The 20,159-nt window shown below is 35.1% G+C and overlaps 1 protein-coding gene across 1 annotated transcript in view; it reads left to right on the top strand.

The window, feature by feature from the left end:
• LOC103540136 (sulfotransferase 1 family member D1-like) overlaps positions 1 to 20,159 on the top strand; it is a 113,262-nt gene that overhangs the window by 69,054 nt on the left and 24,049 nt on the right. The window lies entirely within an intron of this gene.

A 20,159-nucleotide genomic window follows, 5' to 3' on the forward strand; every position in this document is an offset into this window, starting at 1 on the left:
GAAGAAGAATTGTTATTGTTTATTTACACAACGTTGTTTACCTTATCTCTTATTTTTCTGTATTCTATTGAATTTTTTCTATGCTATGTTTATTTGTAACAGTCAATGCTTCTTTTCTCTAAATCAGAAGACACACAAGATCATGAAAACTTCAGTAGGTTCTTAGTATAATATTACATCCTTAATTCCTAAACTAAAAGGTCAAATTCAAGGAGAAATTGATGTGATTTTTTTTCTTACCCTTTGAAATAAAGGCTAGAGATTTCTCAGCACCTTGTTCAATAGTTATAATTTTTCAGTATCAAGCTATTTTTTTCAAAAAAAGTGTAACATAGTTATTCATTATATGAAAATTGGAGAGTCTTGAAAACAATTAAGATTGTTTTGGGATGGGGAGCAGAATTAGAGTCTCAATCTCTGAAGGCAACAATTGTTACTTAGTTTTTCAACACCCAGTTTTTACTTTAACATGGTAGTATATAATAACAGCTTTTTAATTTTCTACTTTGCAAAACTCATAGTTGATGTTGCCCACATATAAAAAAACAAGGATAAGCTGATGTATCTTTCTGCATTATTTCTTAGTAAACCTACGTTTTCAAAGTTGGGCTGATTGAAATTTGAACCAATCACATTTCCCCACAGATTGTCTAGAAATTTCTGTAACTTCCTTGGAGAAAGAAGCCAGCTGGGATCTATCTTAAAATTTAAATACAATTTCAAACCCTATGTTATTCTTTGGTATCTTCCCTGAGCAGGGCTTAAAGTCCCTGTGGGCTGGAGGCATTGAGGTTCTTGGACAGCATCGTGTAGTGGGTTCACAGGAGTACACACTGTGGCTTTGCTTCTGTGCTGTCAGGAAAGCTATAAATTTCTGGTTACCTTAGTGTTTAAGGTTTCCCAATAATTACATGTCTAGAACAATGCCTTTGGGCCAAATGGTAGATACTCAGAAGCAATTAATAAAGGCTCATTGACTTACTGATTGATGGGTACCATGTTAAAACTTGGAAATGCTCAGTAAGCACTTATTTGTGAGGATTGTAATTCCTTTATATGACTAAAATGCCTAAGAGCTCAATTTGGGCAACAAAATAAATAAGATAGTACTGGATTATAAACCCATCATATAAAATATCCATGAGTCCATGCTGATAAAAATCAATGATTGAATAAATAATTAAGTGGGGGAAAATACGCAAATATCAATACAGAAGAATTCCAAATAACTATGTATAATTCCCCATTCCATCCCTGAAGTGTGGGATTCACATAGTGCTTTCTTTCTAAAGAGTATGGAAAGGGTAACCAGGAGGGTGGGGAAGGATGAGTTACTTTACAGCAGAGAAACCTGGCAAACTCTGTCTCAGCCAGTTAATCGTGTCAACATCTTCAGTGATGAGATACGTTGATAGTAAATACCCTTGATATTGATGAAAATAGCTCTTTACTTCTCAGGTCTTTCTCCCCAAAATGCATGACCATGGGGAAAACATCAAACAAACCCAAATGGAAGAACATAGACAAAATACCTGACCAATACTCCTCAGTTTTGTCAAGGTCATCAGAAATAAGGAAAATCTGATGAGCTGTGACAGTCAAGAGGAATCTAAAGATAACTACTCAATGTAATGTGGCATCCTGGATGTACTCTTGGGACAGAAAAAGGAATTAGGTAAAAATTCATAGAATTCTTATGAAGTGTGGACTTTAGTTAATAATAATGTGTCAACATTGGTTCATTAGTATGTAACAAATGTACCATGGGAGTGTAAGAACTTAATAAGGGGCTGGCCTGGTGGCACAGCGGTTAAGTTCGCATGTTCTGCTTCTTGGCAGCCTGAGGTTCGCCAGTTCCAATCCCGGCTGCGGACATGGCACCGTTTGGCACACCATGCTGTGGTAGGTGTCCCACATATAAAGTAGAGGAAGATGGGCATAGATGCTAGCTCAGGGCCAGGCTTCCTCAGCAAAAAAGAGGAGGACTGGCAGTAGTTAGCTCAGGGCTAATCTTCCTCAAAAAGAAAAAGAAACAAAAAAAGAACTTAATAATATGGGAAAATGGATTCTGAAACTACAGAAACTCTGTAATATTCTTGCAATAATTGTTTTTCTGTAAAGGGCCAGATAGTAAATATTTCCAACTTTGTGGACTATAGGCTCATGGTTGCAACTACTCAACTCTGTCTTTGTAGCTTGAAAGCAGTCACGGAAAACAACACAGAAAGGAATGAGCATGTCACTTTGTTAAAATAAAATCGTATTTACAAAAACAAACAGAAATGCACATTTGGCCTGAGGGTTGTAGTTTGCCAGCTCCTCCTTTAGATACTAATTTTTTTCTTCCATTTTTAAAAATGTAGAGATGTCTTCCACTTTTAGAAAGGCTAGGAATGCTCCAAAAGGTGTATTTTATCCAGAACTTAGTTGCTCTTTGTTGGTTGTCTTTCAGAATATTTAGAGAGCCATGTTGCTAGAAGAAAGTGTCTTATAGCTTATATCAAGTGTCTCCTATTGGAGACAAGTGTTAGAAGTCAAAATCTGCATCTAGGGGTAATCTGTACCTGAAATGAAACATCACGTTTTTTAATTCAAGTTCTAGAGGTAGAATGGGTACTACAGAGATTTTCTATCCCCTTTAACCACAAATAAAAGAAAAATCCTACACCACCACCAACAAATGTGTATCTCTTTCCTTCAATTGTGAATTTTCTCTTACTATGGCTGAACAGTCCCTGGTATGTGTGTAATTCGAATCTTTCTCCTTGTGCACTGAACACTTCAACACTTGTTTACTCCAGCAATTGATACTTCTTCTCTGTATCCTCATCATTTTCTTCTCCTAAATGATGAATTCCCATCAGCAAATATGTTGTGATATCTCACAACTTAAAACAAAACAAAACAAATCTTAGCATCAGATCTCATCCAGATAGTCCTACATATTCTCTCATCTTCTTTATATTAGAAGCCATTCAAGACTTATCTATACTCACTGTATCCAGTTTTTCACTTTACTCTTCTCCTACTGTAGCCTTTTCTGAATTAGTTTTATTAAACTGCTTTATTACATAAGTACAAGAACATATATATTCATACACAAAAGTATATGTATGCATGTATGGTGTAAAGAATAAGAACAAAAGGCACACCACTGTACCACCATCAGCCTAAGAAAAGGAACTTATCCACACCACTGAAGTTCCTCTGTGCTTCCCAGTCCCACCTCTTTACATATCCTGCCCACAGGTAACATAATCACTGGCCTGAATTTTCTATTTACCCCTCCCTGGATTTCCCTCACAGCTTAACACACTTACATGTTTACTCATACAGTTTATTCCTTTGATCAGCAGGTCTTAATTATGTACAAAGGCAATCATACTCAATGTGTTCTTTCCTGATTTGCTTTAATCCTGGCACAAGGTCATGTTACCAAAATTTACTTATGCTGATATTTGAAGCTATAGAACATTTGTTTGCATGACATGTATAAAAATATATTTGTTTATTCATTTTAATGTTGACAGATGTTTGAGTGGTAGAAAAATTCTTTTTATAAGGTTGATACTAGGAATATTCATGTATCTGTGTTGAAGAAAATGCCCTAGAGTTTCTCTACATACGAGTCATTAATTACTGGGTTGTCATATCTGTGAATTTTGAAATTCCTTGATATTGCCTTGTTTTTCACATGGATGCTAACATCTATTATTGTCATATTTTTGATATTTGCTATCTCAGGCATAAAACTGCATCTCATTGTGGTGGTTTTATTTTATATTTCTCTAATTATTAATTATACTCTATTAATAATTATTAAATATAATTACTAATTATATTTCCCTAATTAAAAATGGCTTACTCCAGAATAATGGCTCCAGGTTGAAGGAGCAGACTATACATAGTCTCATGACTGGTCTCATGGCAAAGGTAAATGAGCAGGCAGGACCATAAGTCTTAAAGCTTTGGTATAGAAGTTAGATTTGTTGTTTTTATTCGCATTTATTGGTCTGAGCTTGTGATATATCCAACTCTGATGTTGATAGGATGGGGAGGTATAAACTTCTATTAGATGTGGCGGGTATATTTGGGAAGAATATCATAGTCAATTCATGTTGTTTTGTCTTATTCTTGGTTATTTGTCATTGTATGTGGGAGGTTGTATTTGAAAATTTGTTTGTAGACATAATTTAAAGACTGTGACAATGTTTTCTTCCTCCTGCGAAAATTATTCATTTATTTCTGCCATATGTCTAAGGCAACTAGTAGTTAGAATCATTTAATCAGTTTTTAAGGATTAAGATGATTCAAACATTTAAAAATGGTTTATTTCAAATTTACTCTTACTTCTTAAATAATAATTTATTATAAAATAATATCAAGCTTAGAGCAGTTATAATAGCAGTACAAAATATCCTGTATCTGCTTCACCCATGTTTCTCAATTGTTAGCATTTCATCATAATTTTTTTCTCTCTCTCTCTATACATGCATATGTGCATATACATAAATACACAAATTCACATTCGTTCATTATCATTATTCTTTTTCTGAGTCGTATGAGATCAAGCTGTACATACAATCATCCTTATAAAGATACCAGAGTGTATTTCTCCAAAATAAGGCACATTCTTACATAACTACAACTATCCAAATCAGAAAATCCACATTGATGCAATACTGCTATTCAATTCCTCTATCGCATCCACACCCACCCTTCCCAACTGTTCTGTCAAAGGCTTTTTTAATTTTTTTAAATTTTTTTTTTTTTGAGGAAGATTAGCCCTGAGCTAACATCTGCTGCCAATCCTCCTCTTTTTGCTGAGGAAGACTGGCCCTGAGCTAACATCCGTGCCCATTTTCCTCTACTTTATATGTGGGACACCTACCACAGCATGGCTTGCCAAGGGGTGCCATGTCTACACCCGGGATCTGAACCGGCGAACCCCGGGTCACTGAAGCAGAACATGTGAACTTAACCACTGCACCACTGGGTGGCCCCTACTTTTTTTACATTTTAAGGTGTGATTTTTGGTGAGAAAGATTGGCCCTGAGCTAACATCTGTTGCCAATCTTCCTCTTTTTTTTTCTCCCCAAAGCCCCAGCACATAGTTGTATATCCTAGTTGCAAGTCATTCTAGTTCTTTTATGTGGGAGTTCCCACAGTGTGGCTTGATGAGCAGTGTATAGGTCTGTGCTCACGATCTGAACTGGAGAAACTTGGGCTTTGGAAGCAGAGCACGTGAACTTAACCCCCCAGCCACCGGGCCAGCCCCAACTAAATGGCATTATAAGAAAGAACTCTTCTTTCTTCCTCATTTATTCATTCATATCAATATGAATGCACAGCTTCCTATTTAATTCTAAAGCTATAATATATCATACCATAATTTATTCTGATACTCCAATTATCCCAGATGGCTAATGGGGGTTCCCCAAACTGGCTCTTTCTTTTTTTTCTTGACATTCCCCTATCATCTTTTGAGAAATTGCTTATTTTCTGATTTACCATATATTTTCCTTGGCTCAGCCCTGGAACCAGCTATTTTTCCAAGATTTTTGAGTTCCTTCAGTGGAGAATAACAGTTAGAAAGCAGAACCTGGTCACTTTGTGTGCTCATTGCTAGTAGGTTATCATCGTTGCTTTCAGACATCTTAGTGCAGTTATTCCACTCTCTGTTTCTCAATGTCTCTTGATATATAGATACATAGAGAGAGATAAGTAGATATAGACAGATCTATATAGAGCTCCATCTATAGATATATATGTAATTTCTGAATCTATAGGTATTCATACTGTAAAAAATACAAGTTTACATCAATACCTATAATTCCAAACAAAACCTCAAGGATAGTATCTAGCCTTCTCATTTTCCAAATGTTTAAATTACCTTCCATTATCCTTAATGTACTTATTGCTGCTTAATTCTGCCCCATCTCCCATATGTAACCAATCTCATGATCATGCTGCTACCTGCTCTGCCCTGCCACTTACTTGACCCCTGGCCATACTGCCACTTTCTTATCCTCCAAGCATGCTACTGCCTGCTAGACTCCAGTAACTCTTTAGTCTTTAGCAATGCTGCCTCTTCCAAATGAAAGGAAAGGAAAAGGAAGAGAAATTTGCACTTACTTCAAAGTTCTCCGGGGTTCAGTTAAAAGCACAGGGGTTATATAAGCCCTTCTGCCCCCATTGTCTTTTTCTGGGGCCTGGAGTCTAACTTTCATCTTTCTAAACCCACAAGGTGCTCAAAAGCTCTTCTCAGCTTCTCAGCCACCTTAAAGGAATCAGCAAAAGTGCTCGTGACAATAAAAATCTTCTCGATTTCTGTGTCGTCTGGATTTTGGACCAGTATTTTGTAATTTTCTCTTTAGTTCACCAAAGTAAAATAAACCCAGAAGAAACAGGAGGAAAGAAATGATAATAAAATCAGAAATAAATGAAATTGAATATAGGAAAACAATAGGGAAAATTAATGAAACCAAAAGCTACTTCTTAAAAAAAATCAGCAAAATTAATCGTTGATAATTCTCTAGCAAGAATGACAAGGATGAGAAGATACAAGATATAAATCACCAATATCAGGAATAAAAGCAGGACTTATCACCACAGATTTGGGCTTTGGGGAGAAAAAGGAAAAAAATAAAAAAATCTTTTAAAAAAATTGTACTGAGGTATTCAACTCTACTAATTTTGGGTTTATAAGGTTAAAAATAATTTTAAAGTCTGTTAGTCTTTCACTCTCACAGTATTTCTATTTAGTTCAAAGGAATAATTTCGCATGGTCCACTGCTGGTTTGAGTTCTTGAAAAATCTGCGTGTGAGAATATGAAAATCAGATCTAGGCCAAGATATAGCTTTCACAAGACTCATTTTGTATACTTCTCAAGATTCCCAAAGAGAATACTATATAGATGCTAGAAAAATATACTTTCCATGGATGACTGCTTTATTTCATTTTTCAAAAACATTTTGACCAGTATATGGCATATTTTTTACCACAATACATATATGATGTTTTTTAATCATTAAATCAGAGACCCCCTACAGTGCTGTATTCTTCAAATTTCTGGAAATGTATTACTCCTTAAATGGTGTTGAAATAAGATTTAAACTATTTTACTTTTTTCACATGCATCCTCCTTTTGCCACTTTAATGAATGACCACTTCATTGTGGTCTCTTATACATCCCTTTGTTTTATGCCTTGGGTTTATTACCAAAGCAATATTCTAAAAACCATACTCCAGCATAAAAAGTCCTTATAAACGAGAAGTCATGTGATATCATTGTTTATTGGAGCAATGAGAACATTTAACATTATATTTTAACAACCAATGAAAAAGACTTTATTTTCAATCCAAATATTTTAAATTAAAGCAATTCTAGTAGGTCAGATTAATCTACTTAGGCTAACACCTGTGACCAGTCAATGCAAGATTTTTTCAGTGAATCAACACTTTACAATTACTACTTTTTAAAAACAAAATCTGAACATTTTTCTTAGATACATGAAAATTTAAATATTTGAAATTTGTCAGCCAATGTCCTGAAAACGTTCCAAAATTATGTTTTTATTTTTAATGGTACGTAGATTTGTTAGCTATCAAGACGTATAAAACTATACTAGATTTTAAAATTCCTACACCCTCACCTTAAAATGGGAATTCATATTTGAAGTCTTATTCTATCATGTGATACTCTAAATTTCCAGATAAACTGAAAGAGGTTTTTATGTGATTAAAAAAGCTCAAACGTTCATTTTGTGTCACATGACTCATTTAGTATTTCATGATGGCTTAGAGTATTTAGAGGGTGTTTTTCAACGTCAATTATATTCTTTGTTCTTCCTGGAATTTTAGCAAATTTATATCTTTGTTTGTTACATCTAAGGGCAACTTCCCATTGTGTTCTGAAACTTGATACAAATAACTGTGAAAGAGTCTTTGAAATTTATTTCAAAAGTTGATAGGAAGTGACTTTCAAAAACCTTTATAAATTTGCAGAATACTTTCAAAGACTTGTGGTCAGGCAGCAGAACACTTGTAGCCAATCAGAATCTAGAATGTCCCAGTCTAAGGTATACAAGTGGGTTAAAGCAGGAAGTTATCTAGTTCCCAGAAGAACTGAAAGGAAGCTGTATTAAGCTTCATAATGTGCACATCTCATCCCATCTCATATCACCACATCCTGAGAATAGATTTTAGAGAGGAAGAAAGAAATAACATTAATCTTTCCTAGAGAAGAGAAATTCATTGTTTGGAAAAAGATTTGAGGATAAGGCATCTGAGATGGCCCAGTTAACTTTCTTTAGGTCTGATTTAGCCCACCGTAGATCACTTTGACCTTGAAAATGTGGATTTAAGGCTAAACCTAACTCTAGTCTTCTCAAGTTAACAGAAATTATTAATGCTTTTAGTCTATGTAAATATCATTTCTCAAAGACACTGAATTTTGTATCCTATCCTCAAAAGATAGTCAGGCTACAAAAGTTATAGTATGCATAAAGTTGTAGATGGGCAAGAAAGAAGGAAATATATTTTAAAGGACTATTATAAATACCTCTGTTAACAAAAGTACTCATATTGCTTTAAAAATCAAAACTGAATAAATACATTTTATATAGGTATATATATATCCATATATATTTATATATATATATACTCATATATGAATTTTTTAAAGAAACAGATATAGCACGCTGAAAAAAAGTTAATAATACTATTGTCTCATAATATAGGATTCCAAAGAAAAAGGATTAAGTTATAGAAAGGTGACTCTATAATAATAAATATTGTATTATATAATAAATTCAAAAATATCAAAATGTTATGCTTCAAATACATACTTTCGAAGTAAAAAGAAAAACTCAGATAATGTATATGTTAAAAGTTTTGAGAGAAATTGATAGAGACATATGTGCAGAGGGACATTTTACATAGTATTAATCTATCCAACAGATTGAATTTTAAAAAAGATTTTGAAGATTTAAAAATATATTGATATTGAACTCATTTGTGTGTGTGTATATAAGTACACATATTTATGCTTATACCAGCAATGGATAATACAACTTGCAACAAAATAATCATTTATTGGCACCAGAAAATCACAGTCAAACCTAAAACTTATGATGTATGATGTAGAATTTATGATGTTTGCATTCTCTAGACCAGCAAATTAACATAGAGAATATAATTAAAAATTGTTGTAAAATGCAATTGATTAAAAAATTAAAGCCAAACGAAATATGTTTTCTTTAAAATAATCTATTGGGTCAACTAAATACAAATTATATAGTAAATAATAAAACTGAAAATATTAAAATGTCTAGGATTTTGTTGAAGCTGTGATCTTTGGCAAATTCAAAACCTTAAATGCTTTCATATTAGGGTAATAAAAAGAAAAATGGAGGCTGGACCCATGGCTTAGTGGTTAAAGTTCCATGTGCTCCACTTCAGCAGCCTGGGGTTCACAGGTTCAGATCCTGGATGTGAACTGCTCGGTTCATCAGCCATGCTGTGGAGGCATCCCACAAACAAAGTAAAGAGAGATTGGCACAGATGTTAGCTCAGGGTGTATCTTCCTCACGAAACAAACAAACAAACAAAAACAACGTAATTATTCAGCTAAAAAAAAGGAGCAAAATGATCTCCAGAATCTGTAAAACTGACTATGATTTTCTTTTTGAGGAAGATTAGCCCTGAACTAACATCCGCTGCTAATCCTCCTCTTTTTGCTGAGGAAAATTGGCCTGACTAACATCTGTGAGCATCTTCCTCTAACTATTATGTGTGGGACACCTACCACACCATGGCTTGATAAGCGGTGTTAGGTCCATGCCCAGGATCTGAACCAGAGAACCCTACGTCGCTGAAGTGGAGCGCATGAACTTAACCGCTATGCCACCCGGCTGGCCCCTGACTATGATTTTTTACTTAACTATGTATATGTTGTTTGACTTTGGGAAATGCTTATAACATCTTGAAGCCTCAGTTTATTTTTCTATAAGATAGGGATAAATAATATCTATCTTAAAAACTGCTATAAGGCTAAATAATTACTGTAGTTATTCTTGTTTTTAATATTTTATTATTATTTGAAGTACTTTACAAATTTAATTCTCACAACTATCCAATGTGATGGGACATACACTAATTCCCATAGGTGTTCCATAAATGTGCTTTTCTCCACTTCTCTACCGTTGCCTACTTTTGGTTTCATAAAATAAGGAAGACTTTATTTCAACCTGTCTTACAACCAATGCTGCAGGATATTGTCTATTTCTCAATATCCTACTTAAAACTTCAGGTAAAATCATATACCATGTTGATGGGAAAACCAAATCATTAAAGAAACAAACAAAGACAAACTAAAGTTAAAAAAACTGAAAAAAATACAGGTACAAACACACATATATACAATTATATTTTTAATAAAGATACGTTTGCTATCCCATTTCTAACATGTATTTCATTTAGGCTGACAAGCAAACAAGACCTATTATAAAGCAGAGTTGTTTATGCTTTCAGGAACTGAGATGATGATCTCATCAAGCCCTTTCATTGCTACGATATTGGAAAGTTGTTTTCTGGATTTTATTAGGCCCCAGGGATCCTGAATGTAGAAGAGTGTAATTAACTCTTCACCATCAAATATCTATGTTCGAATATCCTGAAAATAAAAGAATGCCTAATAGCAAATGCCATCCAGTACTTCCTGACTACGTAAAATTAATTGCCTGAGGATATAAAATAATAAGGTATATTTAACTGTAAAATATCTATATGAGACAGAAGACACAGATAAGTGCAATTATTTCCACTTAAAGGCTAAAGTTGCCAAGCATTGTATGGCTAATGACTTGCTCAAGACTGATTATAAGGCAGAGCTTAAATATAACTTAGACTCATTATCTCTTTTCGTGTAGGACTGAGTGAAGGATGGAGAATAGTTCTCTAGGTGAAAGAGAATGCATTTTTCTTCTGATTTGAGGTGGTGTTGAAGTTTTAAAAGTGCATGAACTTCGAGATAATGATAATATAAATAGTGGTGATTTCATAAAAATTTCAGTAATACTTAAGCTATATTGAGAAATTTTTACATGCCAGACAGCATGTTGCATCTTTTATACCCATTAAATTATTTCATTTGTGAGATTATAATAATGAGTCATTCTATGAATTGGATACTATCTGCTAAGATGATAAAAAAAATTTCACTTGCCCAAAGCTTCATAGTTGGCAAGTTTTAGATTTTTCCAACAGTGGCCTTTCCAGCAACAAAGCTCAGTGCTTTCACCATTAGATGTGTTACTTTCCAGTATTTGAAACTTGATTTTACCATTTATAAGATTTGCGTGGTTGGGCAAGTTGCATAAACTCTGAAAATTTCTAATGATAATATGAACTTCAAAACTATTATTATTGGGGCTGGTCCCATGGCCAAGTGGTTAAGTTCACGCACTCCACTTTGCTGGCCTAGGGTTTCACTGGTTTGGATCCTGGGTGCAGACATGCCACCGCTCATCAGGCCATGCTTAGGCAGTGTCCCACATAGCACAACCAGAAGGACACACAACTAGCACACACAACTGTGTACTGGGGGGTTTTGGGGAGAAGAAGAAGAAAAAAAAGAAGAAGATTGGCAACAGATGTTAGCTCAGGTGCCAATCTTAAAAAAAACCCAAACTATTATTATTAAGTTGAAGTGGACATATATGATAGGGAAATTATAATGCCTATATGTTCATAAATATTACTCTTCATAGCCTATGACTTAATGTTGACCCATGTTGTTTTAGCCAATTAAATTTGATAATCTTAATATAAATTAAGATTGTTTGTAAGACAGAGTGTGAGGGAAAATAACATGGTCTCATTTCTAGGTATATAACAAACAAAAAAATAGACAGAAAAACAGTCAAAGGCCATGTAACTGGATCATATATTGCATAAATTCCAAAGGTCATGTGAAAAATAAATAATATTTCTATTACTTTTGGGTTTCTATAAATGAGAATCTTCTATAAATGTGAACTCTGAGGTTTTATAAAAGCGAAGCAGCATTTTAATTAGTAGTAGAAGAATGGAATTTCTCAGCAATTGAAGTGTTCTGTTAAACAGCTCATTCCTTTCTCGTTTCTACTGTTGTAACTTAAATCATGTAGTTTGATAATCAAAGAATATAAATTTTACTCAGAATTGTATAATATTAGAGGTGAAAAAAACTAGAGTGATCATTTTGTACATTTCCCATCTAGTTTTAGAAGGGTAAAACATGGCTCAGAAATTCGAGGTAAGTAACTCAGGGTTATCCTCTGATTTGGGGAATAGTTTACTCAAATGCCTCTCTTCAGGTTCCCATGATGTGTTTAGAAGAACCCCACAAGTACAGCCTTCCTATTGTCAAAATATTTTATCTTTTACATATTTAAAAAGGAGATAAAATTTGTCCTGTAGGTTAAGGATCTGTTGAATATCAAAATGTGAATTTCTGGGAGAATAATCCATTGATTATTATCAGTTTAATATTCAGTTTTTTATGATTCAGGCACGTCATATCCTTAGGTACAGTATTTCATTATTTTAACTCTCTAATTAGCATGAGAGTCAATAGTTTTGTTCAGGTTAACATGGACTAACATTGATTTTTATCAGCGTGAAGAATTTTAAATTGTTTCCAAGGGTTTATAGCTAATCTCCAGAGGAAGTTACATAGCAAGGGACAATTTCAGAGAAGTAAACAAAAGAGGCCTTAAGGGAAGCAACCTCTTCTTTCAACATATCCTGAGCGTCTACCCACTCAATTTCTCTCACATAGCAAGTTATTCGCAACTCCAGGGTATTGTTTTTTTAATGATTTTTTGGCTCTGGTTCTTTTTTTTTTTTATTGAGTTATTGATAGGTTACAATCTTGTGAAATTTCAATTGTACATTAATGTTTGTCAGTCATGTTGTAGGTGCACCACTTCACCCTTTGTGCCCACCCCCCACCCCACCTTTTCCCTGGTATCCACTAAACTGTTCTTAGTCCATAATTTTAAATTCCTCATATGAGTGGAGTCATACACAGATTATCTTTCTCTCGCTGGCTTATTTCACTTAACATAATTCTCTCAAGGTCCATCCATGTTATTGCAAATGGAATGATTTTGTTCTGTTTTGCAGCTGAGTAGTATTCCATTGTATATATGTACCACATCTTCTTTATCCATTCGTCTGTTGCTGGGCACTTAGGTTGCTTCCACGTCTTGGCTATTGTAAACAGTGCTGCAATAAACATTGGGGTGCATAGGACTTTTGGGATTGCTGACTTCAAGCTCTTTGGATAAATACCCAGTAGTGGGATGGCTGGATCGTATGGTAGTTCTATTTTTAATTTTTTGAGGAATCTCCATACTGTTTTCCATAGTGGCTGCACCAGTTTGCATTCCCACCAGCAGTGTATGAGGGTTCCTTTTTCTCTGCAACCTCTCTAACATTTGTTGCTATTAGTTTTAGATATTTTTGTCATTCTAACGGGTGTAAGGTGATATCTTAGTGTAGTTTTGATTTGCATTTCCCTGATGATCAGCGATGATGAACATCTTTTCATGTGCCTATTGGCCATCAGTATATCTTCTTTGGAGAAATGTCTGTTCATGTCTCCAGCCCATTTTTTGATTGGGTTGTTTGATGTTTTGTTGTTGAGTTGCAAGAGTTCTTTGTATATTATGGATATTAAGCCTTTGTCAGATATATGACTTGCAAATATTTTTTCCCAGTTAGTGGGTTGTTTTTTTGTTTCAATCCTGTTTTCGTTTGCCTTGAAGAAGCTCTTTAATCTGATGAAGTCCCATTTGTTTATTCTTTCTATTGTTTCCCTTCTCTGAGAAGGCATGGTGTCCGAAAAGATCCTTTTAATACTGATGTCAAAGAGTGTACTGCCTACGTTTTCTGCCAGAAGCCTTATGGTTTCAGGTCTCACCTTTAGGTCTTTAATCCATTTTGAGTTTATTTTGGTGAATGGTGAAAAAGAATGGTCAATTTTCATTCTTTTACATGTGGCTTTCCAGTTTTCCCAGCACCATTTGTTGAAAAGACTTTCTTTTCTCCATTGTATGCCCTCAGCTCCTTTGTCAAAGATAAGCTGTCCATAGATGTGTGGTTTTATTTCTGGGCTTTCAATTCTGTTCCATTGATCTGTGCACCTGTTTTTGTACCAGTACCATGCTGTTTTGATTACTGTAGCTTTGTAGTATGTTTTGAAGTCAGGGATTGTGATGCCTCCTGTTTTGTTCTTTTTTCTCAGGATTGCTTTAGAAATTCGGGGTCTTTTGTTGCCCCATATGAATTTTAGGATTCTTTGTTCTAATTCTGTAAAGAATGTCATTGGGATTCTGATTGGGTTGGTGTTGAATCTGTAGATTGCTTTAGGTAGAACAGACATTTTAACTATGTTTATTCTTCCAATCCATGTACATGGAATGTCTTTCCATCTCCTTATGTCGTCATCCAATTCTCTCAGAAAAGCCTTGTAATTTTCATGATATAGGTCCTTCACTTCTTTAGTTAAGTTTACCCCAAGGTATTTTATTCTTTTTGTTGCGATTGTGAATGGTATTGTATTCTTGAGTTCTTTTTCTGTTGGTTCCTTACTTGAGCATAGAAATGCTACTGATTTATGCAAATTGATTTTATACCCAGCAACTTTGCTGTAGTTGTTGATTACTTCTAACAGTTTTCCAATGGATTCTTTGGGGTTTTCTATATATAAGATCATGTCGTCTGCAAACAGTGAAAGTTTCACTTCTTCCCTCCCTATTTGGATTCCTTTTATTCCTTTTTCTTGCCTGATTGCTCTGGCCAGGACCTCCAGTACTATGTTAAATAAGAGTGGTGATAGAGGGCATCCTTGTCTCGTTCCTGTTTTCAGGGGGATGGGGTTCAGTTTTTGCCCATTGAGTATGATGTTGGCTATGGGTTTGTCATATATGGCCTTTATTATGTTGAGGTAGTTTCCTTCTATGCCCATTTTGTTCAGAGTTTTTATCATAAATGGCTGTTGGATCTCGTCAAATGCCTCCTCTGCATCTATTGAGATGATCATGTGGTTTTTATTCCTCAGTTTGTTGATGTGGTGTATCACATTGATTGATTTGCGGATGTTGAACCATCCCTGTGTCCCTGGTATGAATCCCACCTGATCCTGATGTATGATTCTTTTGATGAATTGCTGAATTCTGGTTGCCAAAATTTTGTCTAGAATTTTTGCATCTATGTTCATCAGTGATATTGGCCTGTAGTTCTCTTTTTTCGTGGTGTCCTTGTCAGGTTTTGGTATCAGCGTGATGTTGGCCTCATAGAATGTGTTAGGAAGTGTTCCATCTTCCCTAATTTTTTGGAATAGCTTGAAAAGGATAGGTATTAAATTCTCTCTGAAAGTTTGGTAGAATTCCCCAGGAAAGCCATCTGGTCCTGGGGTTTTATTCTTTGGGATGTTTTTGATTGCTGTTTCAATCTCTTTCCTTGTGATTGGTCTCTTCAAATTGTCTGCCTCTTCTTGAGTGAGCTTTGGGAGATTGTAGGAGTCCAAGAATTTATCCATTTCCTTTAGGTTACCCATTCTGTTGGCATATAGTTTTTTGTAGTATTCTCTTATAATCTGTTGTATTTCTGCAGAGTCTGTTGTTATTTCTCCTCGCTCATTTCTGATTTTGTTTATTTGAGCTTTCTCCCTTTTTTCTTTGTAAGTCTGGCTAATGGTTTGTCAATTTTATTTATCTTCTCAAAAAACCAGCTCTTTGTCTCATTGATCCTTTCTACTGCCTTTTTCGTTCCAATAGTATTTATCTCTGCTCTGATTTTTATTATTTCTCTCCTTCTGCTGACTTTGGGCTTCATTTGTTCTTTTTTCTCTAGTTCAGTTAGGTGTGCTTTACAGTTGCTTATTTGGGATTTTTCTTGTTTGTTAAAATGTGCCTGTATTGCGATGAATTTTCCTCTTAGTACAGCTTTTGCTGTATCCCATATGAGTTGGTATGGCATGCTATCATTTTCATTTGTTTCCAGGTATTTTTTTATTTCTTCTTTAATTTCTTCAATGATCCATTGCTTGTTCAGTTGTGTGTTGTTTAGTCTCCACATCTTTGTGCCTTTCTCAGCTTTTTTCTTGTAATTAATTTCTAGCCTTATAGCACTATGATCTCAGAAGATGCTTGTTATTATTTCAATTTTTTTAAATTTGTAGAGGCTTGCCTTGTTTCCCAACATATGGTCTATCCTAGAGAATGTTCCATGTGCACTTGAGAAGAATGTGTATTCAGCTCTTTCAGGGTGAAGTGATCTATATATGTCTATTAAGTCCAATTGTTTTAGTTTTTCATTTAGCTCCATCATTTCTTTGTTGATTTTCTGTCTGGATGATCTGTCCTTTGATGTGAGTGGGGTGTTGAGGTCCCCTACTATTATTGTATTGTTTTTAACATCTTCCTTTAGGTCTGTTAATAGTTGCTTTATGAATCTTGGTGCTCCTGTGTTGGGTGCATAGATATTTATAAGCGTTATTTCTTCTCGATGAAGTGTCCCTTTGATCATTATATATTGTCCCTCTGTGTCTCTCTTTACCTGTCTTATTTTGAAATCCACTTGGTCTGATATGAGAATTGCAACACCTGCCTTTTTTTCCTTGCTATTTGCTTGAAGTATTGTCCTCCACCCCTTCACCCTGAGTCTGTGTTTGTCCTTGGGGCTGAGGTGTGTTTCCTGGAGGCAACAAATTGTTGGATCGTGTTCTTTAATCCATTTTGCCACTCTGTGTCTTTTTATTGGAGAGTTCAATCCGTTCACATTGAGAGTGATTATTGATGCATGTGGACTTAGTGCTGTTAATCTGTCACTCATTATCTTGTTTTCCTGTATTTCTTTTCACTGTGTGCTTTAGACTACCCATTTAATACTGCAATTTCTTATGCTGGGTTTCTTAGATTTTTCCTTATTTATGGTTTGTGACTTTGTTCTGTACTTTATTTTAGTGTCTACCTTGAAGTTTGTATTTAGAATCTCGTGTATAATATAGTCTATTCTCTGGTGGTCTCTTACCTACTTGACCAATACTGATTTAGACCCTTTGCTCTTCCCCTCCTAAATAATTATTTTCATTTTTTATTCCAACTCATCTTATTCATTTGTAGTTAGAGTGCTAAGATCGTCCTTGTTTTGGTAGTTTCCTTACCTTTACCCTAATGCTATAATTGAATATTTTCTATCCTGTTCTGGTTCTATCCATCGGTCTCTCTAGTCTGTGGCTTGTGTCCCCTTTCTCCCTTTTTTCTTTTTTCAAGTATGAGAGCCTTCTTGAGGATTTCTTGTAATGGAGGGCTTTTAGTTACAAATTCCCTTAACTTTTGTTTGTCTGGAAAGGATTTAATTTCTCCCTCATATCTGAAGGAAATTCTTGCTGGATAGAGTATTCTTGGCTGAAGGTTTTTATCCTTTAACGCTTTGAATATATCACTCCATTCTCTCCTAGCTTGTAGGGTTTCTGTAGAGAAATCCGCTGACAGTCTGATAGGGGCTCCTTTATAGGTTATTCTCTTTTTTTTTCCTTAATTCCCTGAGTATTCTTTCCTTATCATTCCTATTTGCCAACTTTACTACTATGTGCCTTGCAGTAGATCTTTTTACATTGACAAATCTAGGAGATCTAAAACCCTTCTCTACACACATTTCTACGTTGATCCCTAGATTTGGGAAGTTCTCTTCAATAATTTCGTTAAGCACACTTTCTGCTCCATTTTCCTTTTCCATATTCTCGGGAATTCCTATGATCCTTATGTTCTTACTCCTCATTGAATCCACTATCTCTCGGAGATTTTCCTCATTTTTTTAAATTCTTAGTTGTCTTTCTTCCTCTGTCTGGTGCCATTCAGCCTGTCTGTCCTCGATTATACTAATTTTCTCCTCTATATTGTCTACACGGGCATTCAGGAAATCTGTATTCTGTTTTATCTGGTCCATTGTGTTTTTCATCTCAAGTAATTCTGTTTGATTCTTCTTTATGATTTCAATCTCTTTTGTGAAGTAACTCCAGAACTCGGCTTGTTTCTCTATCTTTCTCTCTACCTCATTGAGTTTTTTGATTATAGCTGCTCTGAACTCATTATCACTTAGTTTACCTAATTCCAAGTCCTCAGGACTTAATTCTGTGTTTTTATTGTTTTCCTTCTGGTCTGGGGCTTTTATAAATTGCTGGATGGTAGAGGAGTGTTTTTTTCTCATGGTGGTAGAATTCAGTTGCAGTTACAGCCTGTTGCCACTAGATGGGGGTTGACAGCGGCATGTTATGAGCTCTCTGCCTTCCGGCAAGATGGCTGCGCCCACTGGCTTCGCTGGGGGGGAGGGGCTGTTACTCACACGTGCCGGTCTGGGTTCAGATCAGTTCTGTTCTCTGGTCTCCCAAGGCCCTTGATTTATGGGGTCCCCACAGACAGAAGCTTTCCCCCCATCAGCGGGTCTCCACTGAATCAGTGGCAGGAGTCCTGGATGATCCCTAGGTCGCGCGGCCCCTCCCGCACTCCTTCCCAATCACAGACTCTAGGGGAGGGAGCGATGTTCTCTCCTACCGTTCCAGTGCCTCCGAAGGTGTAAGCAAAGTTTATGATCTACGCCTTCTTGGTATTGTAGGTCTCTAACGAGCTGGCATTATTTTTGTTCTCTGAAATTCAGTTCTTCCAATCTTTTGTTGTATTTTGGAGGGGAGAGAATCCTGGGTCAGCTCACCCCGCCATTTTCCTCCTGGCTCTGGTTCTTAATTTGAAGATGTTTATTTAAAGCTCTCAGGAGTGTAAAAGTAGGTTAAATTTGACTACATTTGCTTCGTGAATACTTTTGTTGTGGGTTTTTTAGGAGTATAAGGCTAAGTTAGAATACTGAACTCATGCAAGATTTGAATCGGAACCAGGAAATACTAAAATACATTGATGTGATTAGTTCACCTTCAATGTATGATCTATAGTAACCAAATATTGGCAAAAACACAGATATTCCAAAAGTTACAAAAAACTGTGTATAAATTAAATTAAAATATTTCATTTAGTTTTCACACATGAAACAAGGTTAAAAACGTATAATATCTCCGTTTAGAAATGGTTCCAAATAAACTTTTACATAATCGGGTAAAATATATCAGTAGTGAATGAAGATAAATATCATTAAAGCAAATCATGACTGTGATTCAGTTTCTCTAAAAGTCATTTCATATACTCTTTAGAAGATTAAATTTCCATATATTTATGAAGTACTGTAGTGTGTGCGATATTGAGCAGAAAGGAATACTATTTCTCTATCTTTTCTACCTAAAATATCCTTCTGTATCTCTAATTAGCCAAATTTCATGGTCAAAATCAAGTCATATCACCTGTACTACAGATCTGCTAGATACCTCACCGTAGTCTGGCACTTCCTTATGTCATCTTGTATTAAGATTTAACTCTTTAATGTTTATATTTAGAAGGGAGTATAGGATAGTGATTAATATTGATGGTCCTATAGTCAGACTATAGGATAGTGATTAATATTGATGGTCCTATAGTCAGACTATCTGGGTTCAAATTCAGTCCTAACTGACAGTGTGACCTAGGCAACTTACTTAAGCTTTCTCTATGTTAATTTTCCCCTTGGTAAAATGAGGATAATAGGACTTAATATAGAAGATTTTTTTATGAGGATTAAATAACTTAATACATGCACTGAAAGCATAGTTGTGTGTGAGTGTGTGTGTATTTTGCATTATATTTAGAAAGTAAAGTCCTTATTGATTTGGTCTATGACCTACTGATACTTTCCAGCATATCTCAAAAAGTGCTAGCTTGATAATCAAAATTATGGTGGTAAGATAAAATAATTCAATCCTCGATTATCCCTCCTAGAATGTTGGAGAAGCTTTATTTCATTTCAATATGCATGTATTAATCTCAATAAGGTAAAGACCTTGGAATTACAAAGTCAAATATATGTTCCAGTCCTGGGACAAGGAATCTAAATTCAATCATGGAAATAGATAGTACCTAATAATTGTTAACAGACAGAAACAAAACATCAACATATATGAAAAAATATCAGTATATTCAAGATATGCAAATGGAGAAGAGAGGGTAACTCATTTTATCTTTAGGTC

Source organism: Equus przewalskii, chromosome 3, assembly GCF_037783145.1.
Source record: "Equus przewalskii isolate Varuska chromosome 3, EquPr2, whole genome shotgun sequence".
NCBI lineage: Eukaryota > Metazoa > Chordata > Mammalia > Perissodactyla > Equidae > Equus > Equus przewalskii.